Here is a 16,282-nt window from a genome sequence, read left to right on the forward strand (position 1 = left end):
AAAACCTGGCTTTAGACTGCGCTGATTGCACTCGGTTACTTAAAGGAAGGGGAGAACAGAAAGAGAAAGGAGCAGTTGTCTGGGTTTGTAGCATTCAGCCTGCTGGGGTGGGATCTCTATCGGCAGCCCCTCTATCGGCAGCCCCTCTCCCTACACTCAGCATGTCTTTGTGTGTGCACCAAAGTGAATCAGACCAGGAGCCCCAGCTTTATGCATGGATTTTCTCCAGGCTGAAGGTGATGAAATGGGTACTGGGAGCCTTAGAAATACCGTAGGACACGTTTGAGTGGAGGAGGAGACGGAAACTCATCTGTCTTCCCCAGCTCTGAGCACACGTGATCTCATCACAAAATTGAACACATAACTCAGTGCACCTCTGTACCCAAACTGTAATTGCAGAGTATGGAAATAGGCCTCAGCACAGTGACAGGAGTCTCTCCTCTCTAGCAAGTGCCTTTTGCTGTAACCATTTGTCTATAATGGCACAAATTCCCCCCCTGAAAGTGGAGTCCATCACTCCACCACCTCGCTGAAGGTCCTCATCTCTAAGCAGGCACAGGAAAGCTGTGTTTTGAGTCAAAGAAGTCCCAGACTTCCCATAAGAAGCCCAAGCAAATGATGGGACTGAAACATCTCCATACATGTCATTCCCAGGCTGGCCTCTAAGCTCTTTTGTTCTTTATTTCACAGGGAGACGAGGTGCTGAACCAGAGCCACGGACTCTGCTTGTGGCATTAACCTAGGAGTTGGGCTGGACTAAATCCTTTAGTTTCATCTGGGCCTATAATTCTCCATCATTGCAAGGGCCTGGAAGCTTGCACAGATTTTGGCATAAGGAAGCTTTGGCAGCCCACGAAGATGTATCACTTGAAGTTAATTTATAAGGACTTGGACAGGGAGAGAGTTCATTTAATTGAAAGATGTAATTATCAGGTGTTGGAGGCAAAGGGGCTCATTAATTTCTGAGACATGCTGTTGACTGAGCTGTCTTCATTTTTATTTTCCACTCCATATCAAGGCTGAATCTACATGTTGGGATTGAAGACACAGGATCACTGTTAGCCTTGTTTGGTATATTTTCCACAGGACAGAGGATTTTCTTCAGCCCAACAGTAAGCACAAACTGTGTGGTCCTGCCCTGCGTTGCGTGACAGCAAGAGCTCCCGTGGGGATCTTGGCATGATTCCATAAAGGCCTGGGCCCAGAGGACTCACAAACCTGGTAACGGCGTAGACTGGCCTAAGGTGGAAGGTGATGGATTACACAGGCCACATCCCACGATGGAAAGGAAGCTATGAATTTCCTTAGTACATCTCTTCTTCCTTTAGCTTTAAGGCTTATAATCAGCCCTGAAACGAAGAGGACCATGGTGCTTAGAGGATACAAGAGCTCCTACAGGAAGGAATCCCATAAGGGACCAGGGAGAGGCTGTGATTGCAGGCTAGCTGTGTCCTTTGCCAAAAAAATCCACCTCACAGCCCTCTCCATCTGGATTTGCACATCTATCCTACTATTCCTCTCTCCTCACCTCTGCCCCATCCAAAACTAAAACTACCCTGCTCTCACCCTCCTCACATTGATATTCCCTCCAGCTTGCCAGTCTGCACTTAGATTTATGATTTATTTAGAATTGGATTACACCAAGGCTCAAGGCCACTACTCCCTAATCTGTCACCGTCCCCACCATGGCCATACACAACATTTCTTTTAGCTGCATCAGCATCTCTGGCTCCCGAAGAAGGACGCCTATTGTTAATTGCTATAGCAACCACAAGTCAGGGTTTGGGCTTTTTTCCCTTTTCTCTTAATACTCCTTTTCCCTGGCATTGTCAAGTGATAGATATTTATAACTTAATATAACAGTGTCATGTCTAAGTTATGCTGTTGAAATGCATCACAGCCGAAGTTGTTCTGTTATTTGTTTTTGTGCTGAATAGCAGCAAGTGCTTTAAGTTATTGTCCTTGCACACCCATAAAAAGGGAAAAGAAAGGATGTATAATTGTTGCTCATATTTATAGCGATTGGATGCAGAGTGCCAGGGTGCAAGGAAGCCTGAATTCAGCAGTGTCACCCAAAATGATACCGAGGACCACGTTCCCTTCAAATACGCTGATGGTGGATATGTATTTGAATTGGGAAATGAAGGTTTTGGGCTTGGATGAACGAACTCATTATGCTAGGGATATTTTTGGCCCCAGCTGGATAAACTCTGATGAGCTAAGATATGAACACGCTCAAAAATGTGGAACCAACACAAAAATAATGAGTAAGCCCTTTGAAATCACCAAGCACAAGTGCAATCCATCTTTAATGCACCATAACACACATGCAAAGCGTTTGCACTCTTTCTAAGCCTTTTCTTACTGTTTCCTAGGCAGGACCACGTGGAGATCTATTGCTCTCCAAAATTCCCCTGAGGAATCGTGGTGCTATGACCACATACCTATTACCTATTGAGACAACTCTGAGAGGACAGGGTAGGAAATCATCAGCACAGGATCAAGTGGGATGGAGAGAAGACAAAGCGAAAGATCTCCTGATGTGAGGACTGGAAGAAGGGCAGGCTGTGAAAAGCAATCTGTGGCAAAACAAAGCTGAAATCAACATAGATCAAGTGGTATGAGAGGATGGAGGCTTAGAAGAGGAACCTATATGGGGGGGGGCTGTAGAATATCCAAGTTGCTTGTGAGGGGAGCTCTGTCCTCAGATGCAGCAGCATTGTGCTAAAGGGAACTAGAAATCAATGAGGGCCAGAGAGAAGCTGAGACCTCTTCAAGGGCATTAGATTAAAAACCACATAGAGACACAGAGGAGATTCAGAGAAAAGGAGTGGGAAGAATGGGTAAGCTTCCTCTTGAGAGCTGGGAATAGGCTTGGAGGTAACAAGGCTTACCAAGGGACAGTGCTGCAGCAACTATGGAGAGCATCAGGATGGAAACCTGGGAGCCTCCTAACAAGAAATGCAACCAACCCTCTGTTTCACCTCTCTATGTCTAGGATCACCTATTCATGCCTCAACATCCCGTGGTCCCATAGCACGGTGACATGGAACAATGTGAGGACCTGTCCCAAAGTAAAGGAGAGATTCCTCCTTCTCCTGGACCCATTTGCTCCTCTCTTAACACTGCTCATAGCATGAGCCCTCTCACTGCATAACCCTGGAGGAGACCCCAGATAGACTATGCTCATCTTCTGCTCCAGAATGCATTTTTCCTCATTCTTGCAGACTACTTTTATTGCTCAGCTTCTTTAACACAGTCTTCCCCAGTCTGTTGTGGTGTTGAATATATTTTGGCAGATCAGGTCACCATCCTTACACTGAAGGGGAAAAAGCCCCAGCTCAGTTGCTCCCTATAGCTGCTGGCTGGACTGGGGACTGCCTAAGAAATGGCTCATGGAGCTGGAGTGGAATGAGGTAGGGGGAGGTAGGGCATTCTCTTAAAACAGCTTTAAAACCCATCAGTGATTTGATTTGCTTTCTGAGAATGGTTCAGTTCAACAAACAATTGCAAGCTACACAGTCGCAAGGTAAAATGAAAGCCCATGGGCATTAATTATATATATAGATATTAAAAAAGAAGCTACTGCTTAATTATTGTTTGCAAATCTCGGTATTTAAATTGACTTATTTGCAAATGTCTGTTTAGAAATTGACTTTGTAATTATAAAGTCAGTGCAGGCATATCACAGGCCCTGGAGGGGTCTCTAACGAGGAATGATAATGTACCAGGCAAAGTGAACTATCCTGAGCTGCATTTTAATAACCAAGAGGTGCTTGGAAGGGGGAGCGGAGGGTCCACGAGAAATCCCAAAGCCAACAAAAGGAGAAGCAGGAGGCAGAGGATGGAGCGAGCTGGCTCCACAAAACAGAGGGCTAACATGTTTGAGAAAGGGCTTCAGGGGAAACGCATCTCTTCCTGAAGCCCCTGCAACAGGAGTGAGCTGGCAGCATCCTCGGCTTCAGCTCTTGAATGAGAATGAGGCAGTCTGCTGGCAGCAAGCTGCTGGCTGCTGCAAAGCTGTAGCTGCCTACCAGAGGGAAAGAATCATCCAGCACGTACCCAGCCATCGCTGCTCAGTGAGCACTCCCTGCAGGCAATGGTACAGACTCATGTTGACTGCCCATGAACCCCCTCATAGGCACGTTTGCATGCAGAGCTGAGGGCAGCTCACACTGCCCATTCTCCAAGATATTAGTAAGAACGGTGGTTTCCAAACCTAAAACACCTTTCCTGGACCTGAAGCCATGCTCATCAAGCACTATAGTTGGGGATCATCTACAACAGGGTGTGGAGAGCATGTCCATGTGCCTGTGCTCTGCCATATGCTCACCATTAGGTGATGTTTACTGGGATACAAGGTTTTCTGGGGGAAGAGTGGCCTGTTTCACAAGAGCACAAATCCTTTTCAGTCCCACAGCATGTGCAATAACTCTCGCGATTTAACTTCAACGCTTATATCCAAGAGGTATAAGTACATCAAGGGTGAAACAAGAACTCTTCCATCACCTTTTTTTCTCTATCATCTCTGACAACAGTGCTGCTAGGTCTCCAGCTCTAGTGGTCCAGGGGATTTCTTCTTTACGGACCATCACTACTAGCTTTAAAAGCAGCCCCTGGCCTGTGATTTCTCACATAGTTCATTAAGCAAGAGGGAGCAAAGCCTGACTGCTAAGCAGCACATTAGAAAGATCAACAGCTGGCAGGGTGCAAATGTAACAACAAAAAATACCATAAGCAAAAGCTCTGGGTTTTTGACTCATCTGCTATGCACAGTCATGTTATCCCTTATTCGTGAGCATTCAGATGGTGCCAGTATATTCATGAGAATGTGGCAGCTGAAGACAAGGTCTGAAAGTTAAATAGGAGCCAGCATCCTACTGGAGCAGAACAATATTACTCTTTGGAGTGAAATTATGAGTGAAAGTGTGGTCCTTGTGAAATCAAAGGCAAACACCCAAACACGGTTTTTCTTTCCTCACCATGAAGGCAAAGGAACTCCGTGAATTAAAAACCTGCTTCCCTGACAGCATAGCTGTGCCAGTGTAAAAGCACAGACCTGATGGACTCAACACCCTCCTGATCTGTCTCTCTAAATGCTAAGCACTGCTCAGCACTTGCTGTCTGTTCCACTGTGCAGCTTGTGCCTATCAAATACAGAGCAAATTCTGCTTGGAACAGCAGTATATGCCTTCTTTGACAGAGATAAGAAACCCCACCCATTAAAACCAGTGACATGGAAGACCCAAATTCCTTTATGTCTGCTTGAACTGGCCAGAAATAAGATAACTCCCATCTGGAGGCCAGGTAGCTGTATTAGGACAGAGCTTGCAGTATAAAATCACCACTGAGAGATCTGTTCATAGGCACGTGGCCTTGGACAGCCTGTACAGTGGTAGTAGCCTGGTCTATGTTACTTTGATTTTCTGGTTGTCCTGATCACTGGTCCAATGCATTTAGGGTTTAATTATGCCAGTGAAGCATTAAAAAAAGAAAAGGAAAAGGAAAAAGGAAAAGGGAAAAGAGAAACAGGGAAACAGAAAAAGGAGAAAAGGGTAAAGCAAAAAGGAAAAAGGGAAAAGGAAAAAGGGAAAAGAAGCAGCTTGTGTTAAAATAACAAAGGAAAAAAACTCTAAATATTTTGAGTAGATTTGAAATGGAAGCTACTCATCTCATTAGTTCACAAAAATGTGCATTGCATCTTCACATCCACTCATCTAAAAGAGAAGCTGTCCTTGTCTAGCTGCGTGGTTTCCTCAGCAGGCCTCGGTATGGTGTAGCTGTGTGTGCAGTCCCAGCATGAGGTTCAGGCTGTAGGAGCAGGGGAGCATGGCGTGAGCCCACACGACTCCCATGTTCCTCCCTTAGATGTGTTCAGCATCCCATTTACTTTCATTTTTTACCCACAATCCTTTAATTCCAGGGTTGTGCCAGGACAATTGTTCAAACAAGGAGCATATTACATCTCATTCACGCATTAATTAAAACTATCCCAAACCTCACAAAGTTTGCCACTGATTCAGAGCAAATGGGACCTGCAGATAATTAATGACTCTCAGTGACAGTTCTTGAAGAGCTGGTTTCTGGCAGCAATCAGCACATGCTGGATAGGTTTCTCTTTTATAAGCCTCTTCTGTTCTTAAAGACACAAGAAATAGTGAAAGCAGGTTGTTCTTTTCAATATTAATTAGACTATTATTTATTTGGAAAAGAGAGGGTTTTGTTTTAGATATTCACAAGTCAGCTGCTGAGATTTCCACCCGAAGTCATTTAATAGACCATTAAGAAAATGTTGTAGTGACTAATTATTCATCACAAATTCCGAACCTGTTTACCAGAGAGTTTTACTTTTGTTAATTCATAAGATTACCTCTTAGATCCCAAGCCCATGATGCCTATTCTGGTGTTGTCTTGAAATAGAACATATGTAAAATATGATACATTGTGCCTTCTCCTTTTAGGGTGGTTTAAGTTCTGCCTAAGGAATATGGCTGTTCTGTGCTCCACTGTGGATGTATCATTAAGTTCCATTACTACTAACAGCTACTAATAACAAGCAGTAATAAAGGTCTTGATTTTACCTTTAGGAGCAATGGAGCTGCAGACATACACATATCTGTGATACCAGCCAAAATAAATGTTGACGAGTCATGGTACAGCGTGGCTAGCCTGAATTAACCAACTGATGAGATGAGGGCAACCTTGATCTTAGGTCGTGGACCTGAATTTTGGTTGAACCTGGTGGCTCCCTTCACCCCCTGATTAAAAGAGGAATTCATTGTTCCTAGGAGACTGTAGCAATAGGACAAAGGGTGACGGGTTCAAACTGAAATAGGGGAAGTTCAGGTTGGATATAAGGCAGAAGTTCTTTCCTGTGAGGGCGGTGAGGCCCTGGAACAGGTTGGCCAAAGAAGTGGTAAATGCTCCATCCCTGGCAGCGTTCAAGGCCAGTTTGGACAGAGCTTTTGGGTAACATGGTCTAGTGTGAGGCATCCCTGCCCATGGCAGGGGGTTGGGACTGGATGATCTTAAGGTCCTTTCCAACCCAAGCTATTCTATGATTTATTAACAAGTTCAAACCCCAATCCTTCTCCTTCCACACACTACTTCCCATACATGCAAAGGCTCTTTTAAACTTCCACACCTAGCCTAAGTACCAGGGGCCTGCCCAGATGCCATAGCTCCAATAGAAGGTGGTACTGCAGCACTGAGACAAACAAGGTCTGTGCCCAAAGAAGCCTGCAATCTATAAAGTGTTCATCAACTTCAATGGGTTGACCTTGAGGAGAGCACCTTGGACATTCTTTGTGTGGAAACAGCACCATGTCTAGTGAAAATCCATACCAAGAGGGTATGCAAAGATCAGACTCGATTAATTCTTTCCAGAGGTGCCTCCACAATGTCAACATTGATCTGCTTCTTAGTCGCATGGTTTTCTCTTGGCTGACAACCGTATGCCAGTCAGAGCTCTTCTCTATTGTAAATTGTAACAGATATGGAGATAGGACCATTAAAATACCCTGAGAGTGCACAGCAAGTCATTGTTTTGCTGCTTGTGCTGAGAAAAACCTCCCAGTAACACTGAAGAAATAAATGCTATAGGCTGATCTTGTGGCAAAGAAGTTAACCCTACAATGAAATCAGATAAAATGCCTGAGGATAGGGATCAATTTATGGGTGTTTTGCGCTGTCTATGGTAAAACGTTGCCGCTTTAAAAAGCAGACTTGTAGGACAACTGCAGAAATACACATGCATTTTATGACTAGGCATACCCATGGGAAAATACAAACATCCTGGTCTGTGTAAATGGTCGCTGACAGGGTGTCTGTGTTTCAGACTGCCCTCGAAGGGGTTTTTATTAGAGTTAACTTAGAGATAAATCATTTCATCTTACCAGAAGAAGGCAAGCTCAATCACCATCTGTCTTCTTACGTATGCAATAGGACCTGCTGGATCCAGACTGTATTTCCACAAGTCTGGAGTCACATAGATACTGGCCTTTGACCCAGACCCCTATAATATGCAACTGAGATGTGCAGCAGCCATTCAGATGGACTTCTGAGAGACTTAGCTTGAACCTGGGGATATGGATTTGACCCCACCTCCAGTCAGTCATTAATTGCCTTATTGAGTTTAGGTGCAATCAATGTTTGCTAATGGGCAGAGCATTTTTCATTGTAAATAGAGACTTAAGCAGACTGTTCTATGGAGGTCTAGTTGCTATCTCCAGTACTGATGATCTGTTTTACCAATGACTATTCTTATTAATAATAAAATCCAGAAGTCAGTTATTTTGATGTCCTTTCTAAGGCCAGCTTCACCATTACTCAGCGATCTACTTTTGTCATTGTTGTTCATCTTCTGTCCTTTATGGTTTAAATTTAAGTCAAATTAAACTAACAAATGACAAAAAAAAAGATAAACTTATAATAAAAGTGAAAAAAAAAACTTAGAAACTTTGTAACAAAAAAGGAAGAAATAGGGAAATACTTTTTCCTGGGACCCAAACTTTGAAATCAAAGTTGTTTCCCAGTTGCAAATAATCACCATGTGAGAAAGACAATATATCTATTGATGATGCATTGAGAGCATTGCTGTCCTAAAGGTTACAAGCTTACATGAAAGATCTTCTTTCCAGGCTAAGTGGTGCCCAAGAAAAATGCATTGAGAATTACTCACCTTCCAAAGAAGCTGCAGACAAATGAGCACAGCCTTTCGCAGGGGCAGCATGGTTGCAAATGGATGCCTTCCTCAAAATACCTCTAAAGGCAAGAGGAAAAAGAAGTCAAATTAAACCATCAATTCAGCAGCAACTTTGCTACTCATCATGCTGGCATTTCTAGAGGAAGAAAGGTTGAAAACCACCCAGAAAGAGATGTCTGTGCAGAACTGAGCATCCTTTCCATGTGCTAATCGATTCCATTCACTTCATGTGTTTCACCTGCACATTTCCCAGCAATGCATTAAACAACATGTGCACGTTGCTGAACCTTCAGCTCCCATGCTAACTGCTTTGACTTCCACAAACAAGCCAGCCAAGAAGACATCAGAGAAGTACCTAACCTCATCTTGAGAGCAGGAGAGGGAGAATTATGAGAACAAGTTTAAAGGAAGGGAAAGAGAGAGAGACAGAGAGATTTTATTGCTCAAGGGGAAAAAAAAAGAGATTATAATTGAATTGCAGAAAATTCTCCACATCACGGGTAATGGTGCCTGGGTTACCTCTCTTTATCTGTGCAATAGAGATTAGCAGACAGGGTCATAGAGGGAAATTAAAGTCAAATAAATTCTGGGCCAGCACTTGGTAAGTACTGATTTCCTAGCATTTAGCAAAAGGAGCATAAGGGCAAATGAAGTGGCACAGCATAAGGTAGCAGCCAGTGGAGAGAGCCATGCTGCCATAAACATCAAGCAGGGACAGGCGGTTTCCTCACTGCAGACTGCTCTCATGGAGGATTGCAGGAGGTTCCCTCTAGGAATGGCTGCTGGCAGGCTCAAGTCCTGAGCACTTCAGGAACTGAAGTCACAGGCAAGGCAACACAGAATTGTAGACTGGTTTGGGTTGGAAGACACCTTAAAGATCATTCAGTTCCAACCCCCCTGCCGTGGGGTTCAGTTCTTCCACTGAATTCCTCTATGATGACTCTGGATGTGTAAGATATCTCCCCACTGTTTTCTTATTGCTCCTATCCTGCAGGTTGCTATTTTCTCTTGAAAGATGAATGAATGTAAAGTACGTTACATGCTGTGTCCACATCCATTAGGAGCTGGAGACTTAACCTCAGCCCCGCGCAGCATCCTTCCTCCAATGGCTTACACCAAGCCCTCGGACCTCAGTGTAAGATGAACTGTCCACTGAAGCTCACACACAGCCACATTTCCCATTCAATTGTGCTGGGAATTGCCAAGACATAGCAAAGGGAAGGAGTTGTTCCACATCCACTCAGCAGAGATCTTCAGTCTTTGTTTGACAGACCCTTTGGGAGCACAAGTCGTGTTCCTGACTCAGTGCTTCACCTTTGCAGGGTGCGTTGCTTGTCTGCAGCCAGCACTGTCAGAAATGACAGGAGGGTTTGGAGGATATTATACTGAGATTTCCCAATCCCCTTCAAGAGCTTGATTCTCCAAAAGTGCTGGGAAAAATACCTCAGGAAATTAGGTTTCTGAAGGTACCTCAGATACACAGTAAATAAAACACATGAGGGAAAAAACAGCCCAAAGCAGGCATTAGTACAAATCACTTCAGATCTGTTGAAAGCTCTTTCCTGCTCTTTTTAGAAGTGACTGGCGCTTGTTACAGATGTTTTTCCTTGGCTTTCTTAAGTATTTTTTACTGACCTTCATAAAAATATCACAGCATTGCTGGCCAGTAAAATATTTAAGGAACCTTCTGAAGGAAACATCATGTCTGAATTGAGGTATCTTTATTCTTTTCTTGCAGTGCTAAATTAAATAAGCATTCACCTTCCTCCCCCTTGCCTGGATGAGCAGTACATGATGAAGGGGAAGGAGGTTTGGTTGACAGAAGCTGTTTAATAAGGAAGGAGCTGGAGAACCCATCCTAACCCATCCACTACCTGTTGTTTTCATGGTGAACAGGACCTTACACCTCCCTGGCAAGTCCTGTGCCTTGCAGTGTTGTGGGCAGTTGAGCACGAAACTGGCTCGGCAGCTGACAGCACACTAAGCTTTACAGCAAGCAGCCTCATCCTTACTCCTCAGCATAGGGACAGTCATATAGGTTGGGGTTATTAGACTGTCTATCTTTGCAGTGCAAAGAGCCTAATTAGGCTCAAGTGGGGCAGGGAAACTGGTCTTGCAAGAGAGTACTGTGACAACTGGAGCAGTGAAGTGTGGGTAGCAAAGATGGACAGACTGGGGATAGATAGAAATAAGCCTGTCTGTGCTCTTCTCCACTCACCCCTTTTAAGGGAATATGTTCCTCACCCTTCATTCCTTCCTCCCTCCCTTTCCCCCCACCACAATATATCTTGACTTGATGCTGTTTGAAATCAAGCACTTGGTTTACCCTCCTCAGGCAGAGCTGATCTCTCCCAGGGTGACTCTGACTGCAGCAGGAGACACAGCGGGATGCTGGATATGGAAACCTGGCATTAGTATCACTTTCAGATGACAGCAGATTAGAGAGCTGGACCTGCAAGTGAATTAATATAGGGCTAGGATTCACTCAGAGGGTTTGCTGCTGTCATACGCCTCTCAAGATGTGAGAGAGAATTAACGTGAGGGGCTGGGATCTGCTTGGAGCACTGCGATGGCTGCCTGCCATCCTCAGGGAGCAGGGAGCAAATGAACACAGGGGATAGGTTTGCTCCAGAGCCTGCAGGTATCCCAAGGAGCAGAGGGGAAGGTCACTTAGCTCCTGTTGACCTTCCAGGCTACCAGTTAACTGATCCAACATCCACCAGTATGGGTTGGTTTAACCTCAAATAAACACCCAGTTGGAACTGGGTCTTCTTGCTCTGGTGTGATCCTGAGGGATTCACACTCTTCACTGTGTACTGATGCAGCTAGGGGTCTTGTGGAAAGCCACATGCCCCAGGTCTCCCATCAACCAATCAGCCAGGGAACAAAGCACCCTCAGATCCACTGGGACCCATTCATGTCCATGGACAAATATAGCAGCTAAACCCAAGAGGTACTGATGCTCTGTAGGAGCAGGGACAGTGCAGGTTTCCCTAGGGGAGGAGAACAGCAACTAAACTACACACATCTGGGTAACAGAAATTCATGTGCAGGATGTGCTGAGGATCCACTAGCAGAGACTTTCCCATAGACCCTCATCCCTGAAATAACAGTTCCAGATATCCTTAAATAATTTATCTCACCCTTTGAACCGCAGAGAGCCAACCTGCAGCTTTTTGCCTACATGTGGTCTGCCAGGAGAGGTTATATACTTCCATCCTCTCCCATTCCAATGGGACAAGGACTTTGACTGGGAGCAGTCTGGTGGCCACAGTCAGCATGTTCTTACTTTCTGTGGTCCACAAAGCACCTCTCCTCTCACAGTGAACTTGTTTGCCCTCATCAGAGTGCCCTCACGAGGACTTGTGTATAGATGTGTTTGTAACATGCAGGAAGAGAGAAAAGAGTGCAGAAATGATGGAGAGAATGATCTGTCACTGCAATAGAAAGTGAACCACATTTTGGGGAGGTTAATGGTTATTTAGAACAATGTATCCCTGAGCCAGACGCTCTGCAGGGCAGGAGGCAAAGGGAGGATTTGCTCCCTCTTTTCCAAGGGAAAGAGAGGTTTGGTGCCTGGAGCATAAACACAGCTGAGGATTCTGCAAATAGACAATATCCTTCAAATGCAGCCTAGGGATGAGATGGAATCATTTTATGCACCCGATTTCTTGAGAAGAGGCAAAAAAAACCAAAACAAAACAGGGAGGAAGTGGGCCCTTCGAAGCAAAATAAAGAACAATGGAAAACTAAGCACTGGAGGAGAAGGCTTGGAATAATTGCATTGTGCAAGCATCCTGCTGGGAAGTAGCATATGCTGGAGGAGCCCTCACTGGGGACACAGGATGAGCAGGCAGGAGGGAGGCCAGGCAAACCATCAGCTTCAAAGCAGCACAAGTTCCAAGCGGCTCCAGCTCCGGTGAGGTCAGCATAATAATGCCAAGGATGAAAATATCCTCGTGTTTAAAACAAAATCCCTTCTTTCCATTGCCAATAGCACCAGGTAATAAGCAGCAGGTAAGGGACTAATATTATAACAGATATTTGGGTCATGAGCTGTCATTTAGTGTGGGCAAGATAGGTGTATGTCACTTGGTGCCCCTGCTAAGAGCAGAGAGATGGCTCAGCTCTTCAAAGACAACGGGGGGAGCTGAGAACTGGCATTGAATTGTTTAACTGAGGTTGGAGGTCTGGTCTCACTTCATACAGCACTGAGCTCAGAGGGGTCTGCTGGTTGGTTTCTAAGGATCAGCATTACTGGATTGAAGTTACAACTTCCCAATGAAATAGATGAAACGTTAGGAACCAGTGCCTTGTAGGAGCGTTGAAAACAGCTGAGTCAGAAACTGTGTACTGGCAGTGCACTCGGTGTGGAAAGCAAGGCTGAACGAGGCCAATGTTCTTGTTGCTTTGCGTTTGTGTTGTTAGGAAAAGCCTGACAAATGCTTTTGTACCTTTGTTTCTGACAGCCCTGCACATTTTATATTTAAATTTTTTAATTTAAAACAGATTTTAAATGTTTATGGGTTTTTAATGGGAACATCTTGGCCTTGCTCTGCAAAGGTAAGTATGGAGTTAGAGAAAAAGAAATTCCAGCTTCTGTCCTGAAAATGTTCCACTTAAATTTCAGTTCCCCTTGGTGGGTGAAGCAGCATACAGGAAGCAACTATATGTTCTGCAGCTTTAGGGTCCAAATTATGCTAAGCTGTGGGACCATCACTGTAAAACCCACCTGAACATGCCCACAAGAGGCAGAACCTTGCTGTTTCAGAGCTGCCCTTGGCCCCATAATTCCCCCCCTTTCACCTCTCTGTGAAGACACTGTCACAGGAGAGTGATGTCCCTATAAATGTGTGTACGGTGGTTTTCAGTCTGGAGTTGGGGAATCCTGGAAGGCCCTCCATTTTTTTTTGCTAATGGATCCATGAGTGGTAACTACAGAGATCACGTCTGTTGCGACAGAGCTCACATCTGCTATGCAGGGTCTATGCGTCCCTTGGGGAAGAAATTAGGGAGTCAACAAACTGCAAGATGCAAAACGCATTGCTACAGACAGGCATGGTGCCTTCACCCTTTATGCAATAAAAATGAACCTACACAAGCACAGATGCACTTTAAATACCTGTGTTTACTAACTCAACTCACAATGCCCAATCTATCGACATAGATTTATCTGGTCCGGCTGGTTGTGACAGCTTTCAAGTAACAGAGAAAGCAGCAAACCCCACTAGAGGGCTTGCAAACTGCTAGGAGAAATACTCTGTTAGCAGCACAATATGTCCACATGAGCACATCAGTGATACCTGGGGTAGTTTGTTACATTGGATGCTCTATCAAGTTCTCTGATAAGGCAAATATCTTAGTATGCACCTCTTCCCAGCTCCCATGTCTCCCTGCCTACCCCAGAACCTGACTCATTCTCCCTGCTCAGAGAAGCTGTGGCTGCCCCATCCCTGGCAGTGTTCAAGGCCGGGTTGGACACAGGGGCTTGGAGCAAGCTGCTCTAGTGGAAGGTGTCCCTGCCCATGGCAGGGGCTGGATGAGCTTTAAGGTCCCTTTCAACATAAACCAGTCTGATTCTATGATTATATGAAAATAGGGACATGTCATTCATACAGAACACTATTCAGTGACTCTGCTGTCAATCCCTGGCACTTTCATTTCGATATCGACCAGCTCCATGGTAATTGATGAGAAATGCAAGTGATGGAAGAGTGAAGAGAGCAGCGCTGAGCCGATCTTCCAGCCCAGATGGCAGGAAGCCCCTTGCTGTGCATCTTCCCCCTCCCATTTGATATTTCAGAAGGGAAAAAAGTAAAGAAAGAGAAGTCTTTCCTTTTTCTTTGTTTTTAATAGGAAAAGAACACTGCAATTTTCCAGGTTCTAGTTTGCATGAATGGTCCAAGCCAATCAGCATATGTGAGTGTTTGATTGAAAAGTCTTTCACTGAGAGAGAATAAAGCAAAACAATGGAGGGCAGGAGGGAACAAGGCTGTTGATGATAAAAAACCCTGAGCTTAGTGCTTGGAGAGATTCTGACCATTTCTATAATACAAATCTCCCCTTAGACACCTGCTGGGGAGGGTAATCTGGAAAGCACAAGAGACATAAGGTTAAGAGTTAAACCTCCCAGGTCAAAAAGCAACAGGCTGGAGGATGCAAAGGTTGCACTGAGACATCCAGGGGGAATAAGAATCTCTGAAAAGCCACCTTCATTTTGTGTTCTGTCAAATGGGGATTGCTGCAACACAGCCAACGCTTGTGCCCATCCAGAGTTCCAGCACTAAGTTACTCTCCTCACTTCACGTAAAACCCTTTCTGCAATGACCATGCTGGTTTATATCCCTAATGCTGGTCCTCTCTAGCTTCTCAGTGATGGATTTTTAGTATCACCATCCTAAAAGAGCCTAAGAGATACAGCTCCTATGGTGCACTAGACACAGGAGACAATGTGAGTTACCAGCAACCACCACAGAGCAGAACACACACGTACTAATGCAGTCCATGTCATGGAGGTCACTGGATGTATCAGGTTTTTGCCTCTGTCTCTGCTGTGCAATTAAGCTTATAAACAGAGGAGAACATCCATATATAGAAAGGGCAAAATAAATGAAAGAAAACCTAATTATCCTGTCAGCGACAGCAGTGAGACGCTTTACATCTCCTGGTTGTACAAATGGTCCGTGGGTAGACAGCTGTCAGGTTCTACCCCAGAAGTGGCTGCCTTTCAGTGAGGTGATGTCTCTGCTGCTTCTCCACAGATAGGGTTCATAAAGAAAGTTGAGCTGCACAAACAACTCATTGGCATCAAAAAAGAGATGGTCATAACCCCCTTCCCATGCTGTTCTGGACATCCTCTCTCTGTCCTGGCTGTGCACATGCCTTGGTTTATCTCTGGAGCTCACAAGACTGTACAATGAGCCAGCTCAGCTCCTTAATCTATCAGAAAACTAACCCAGACCCTCAAAAACGTGTTAATTTACCTCATTGAATACGACATCACTCAGCATTTTTATAGTGAAAAGATTTCCAATGTAACAACCTCTTCCTTGCTTCTCCCTATAGACTGCGTCCCATTTCACCTTGACTTCTTGCCCGTGTTGCCATCCACACGTGGGGAAACAACTAAGTCACTTGGTAGCATTTCACACTTGGCTAGCAGCAGTGAAGATGACATTTTCAGGAGTCCCCAGATAGTGGTGTTGCAGCGTTACAAGCTCTTTTCCTTAGCCCTTGTGCAGAGCTTAGACCTAGGGAGTGCTGCGCTCCTCCTGCCTGGTGATGCAGCCAGTGAGATGGACATGAACTTTGATCTTAGAACCCAACCTTTAAAGTGGACTCCCCTCAAAGCTGAGTGGAATAACAACCCAATGGTGAGGTTTTAGCTTTACACACACACATGTACACCTTGAGCTTCTAGTGGCTGCTCTCCAAAACTGCTCTGAAATACCCCATAAATCGGAGCAGAGTAATTGCAGTGTATATTCTAATAACTGCAGCTGTAATAACACCCCCTCCTCCCCACTTTCCTCTTTAGGGGTGATCTGCCAAAATGAGCAACGAAATTACTGTGTCTGT

General features: G+C 44.9%; 1 long non-coding RNA gene across 1 annotated transcript in view; it reads right to left on the reverse strand.

Moving 5' to 3' along the window:
• Window positions 1–2,863: 2,863 nt before the first annotated feature.
• Window positions 2,864–16,282, reverse strand: part of LOC133281280 (uncharacterized) — a 38,175-nt gene continuing 24,756 nt past the window's right edge. Inside the window, exons 2-3 of the long non-coding RNA XR_009747451.1 lie at window positions 8,681–8,763; window positions 2,864–5,811 (exon numbers count right to left, since the gene is read on the reverse strand). This is a non-coding gene — a long non-coding RNA (uncharacterized LOC133281280). The remainder of the gene's footprint in view (window positions 5,812–8,680; window positions 8,764–16,282) is intronic.

This window comes from Pezoporus flaviventris, unplaced genomic scaffold (assembly GCF_033815535.1).
Source record: "Pezoporus flaviventris isolate CSIRO_AGI_PZ_B2104156 unplaced genomic scaffold, CSIRO_AGI_Pfla_v1 ptg000097l, whole genome shotgun sequence".
Classification (NCBI taxonomy): Eukaryota; Metazoa; Chordata; class Aves; order Psittaciformes; family Psittacidae; genus Pezoporus; species Pezoporus flaviventris.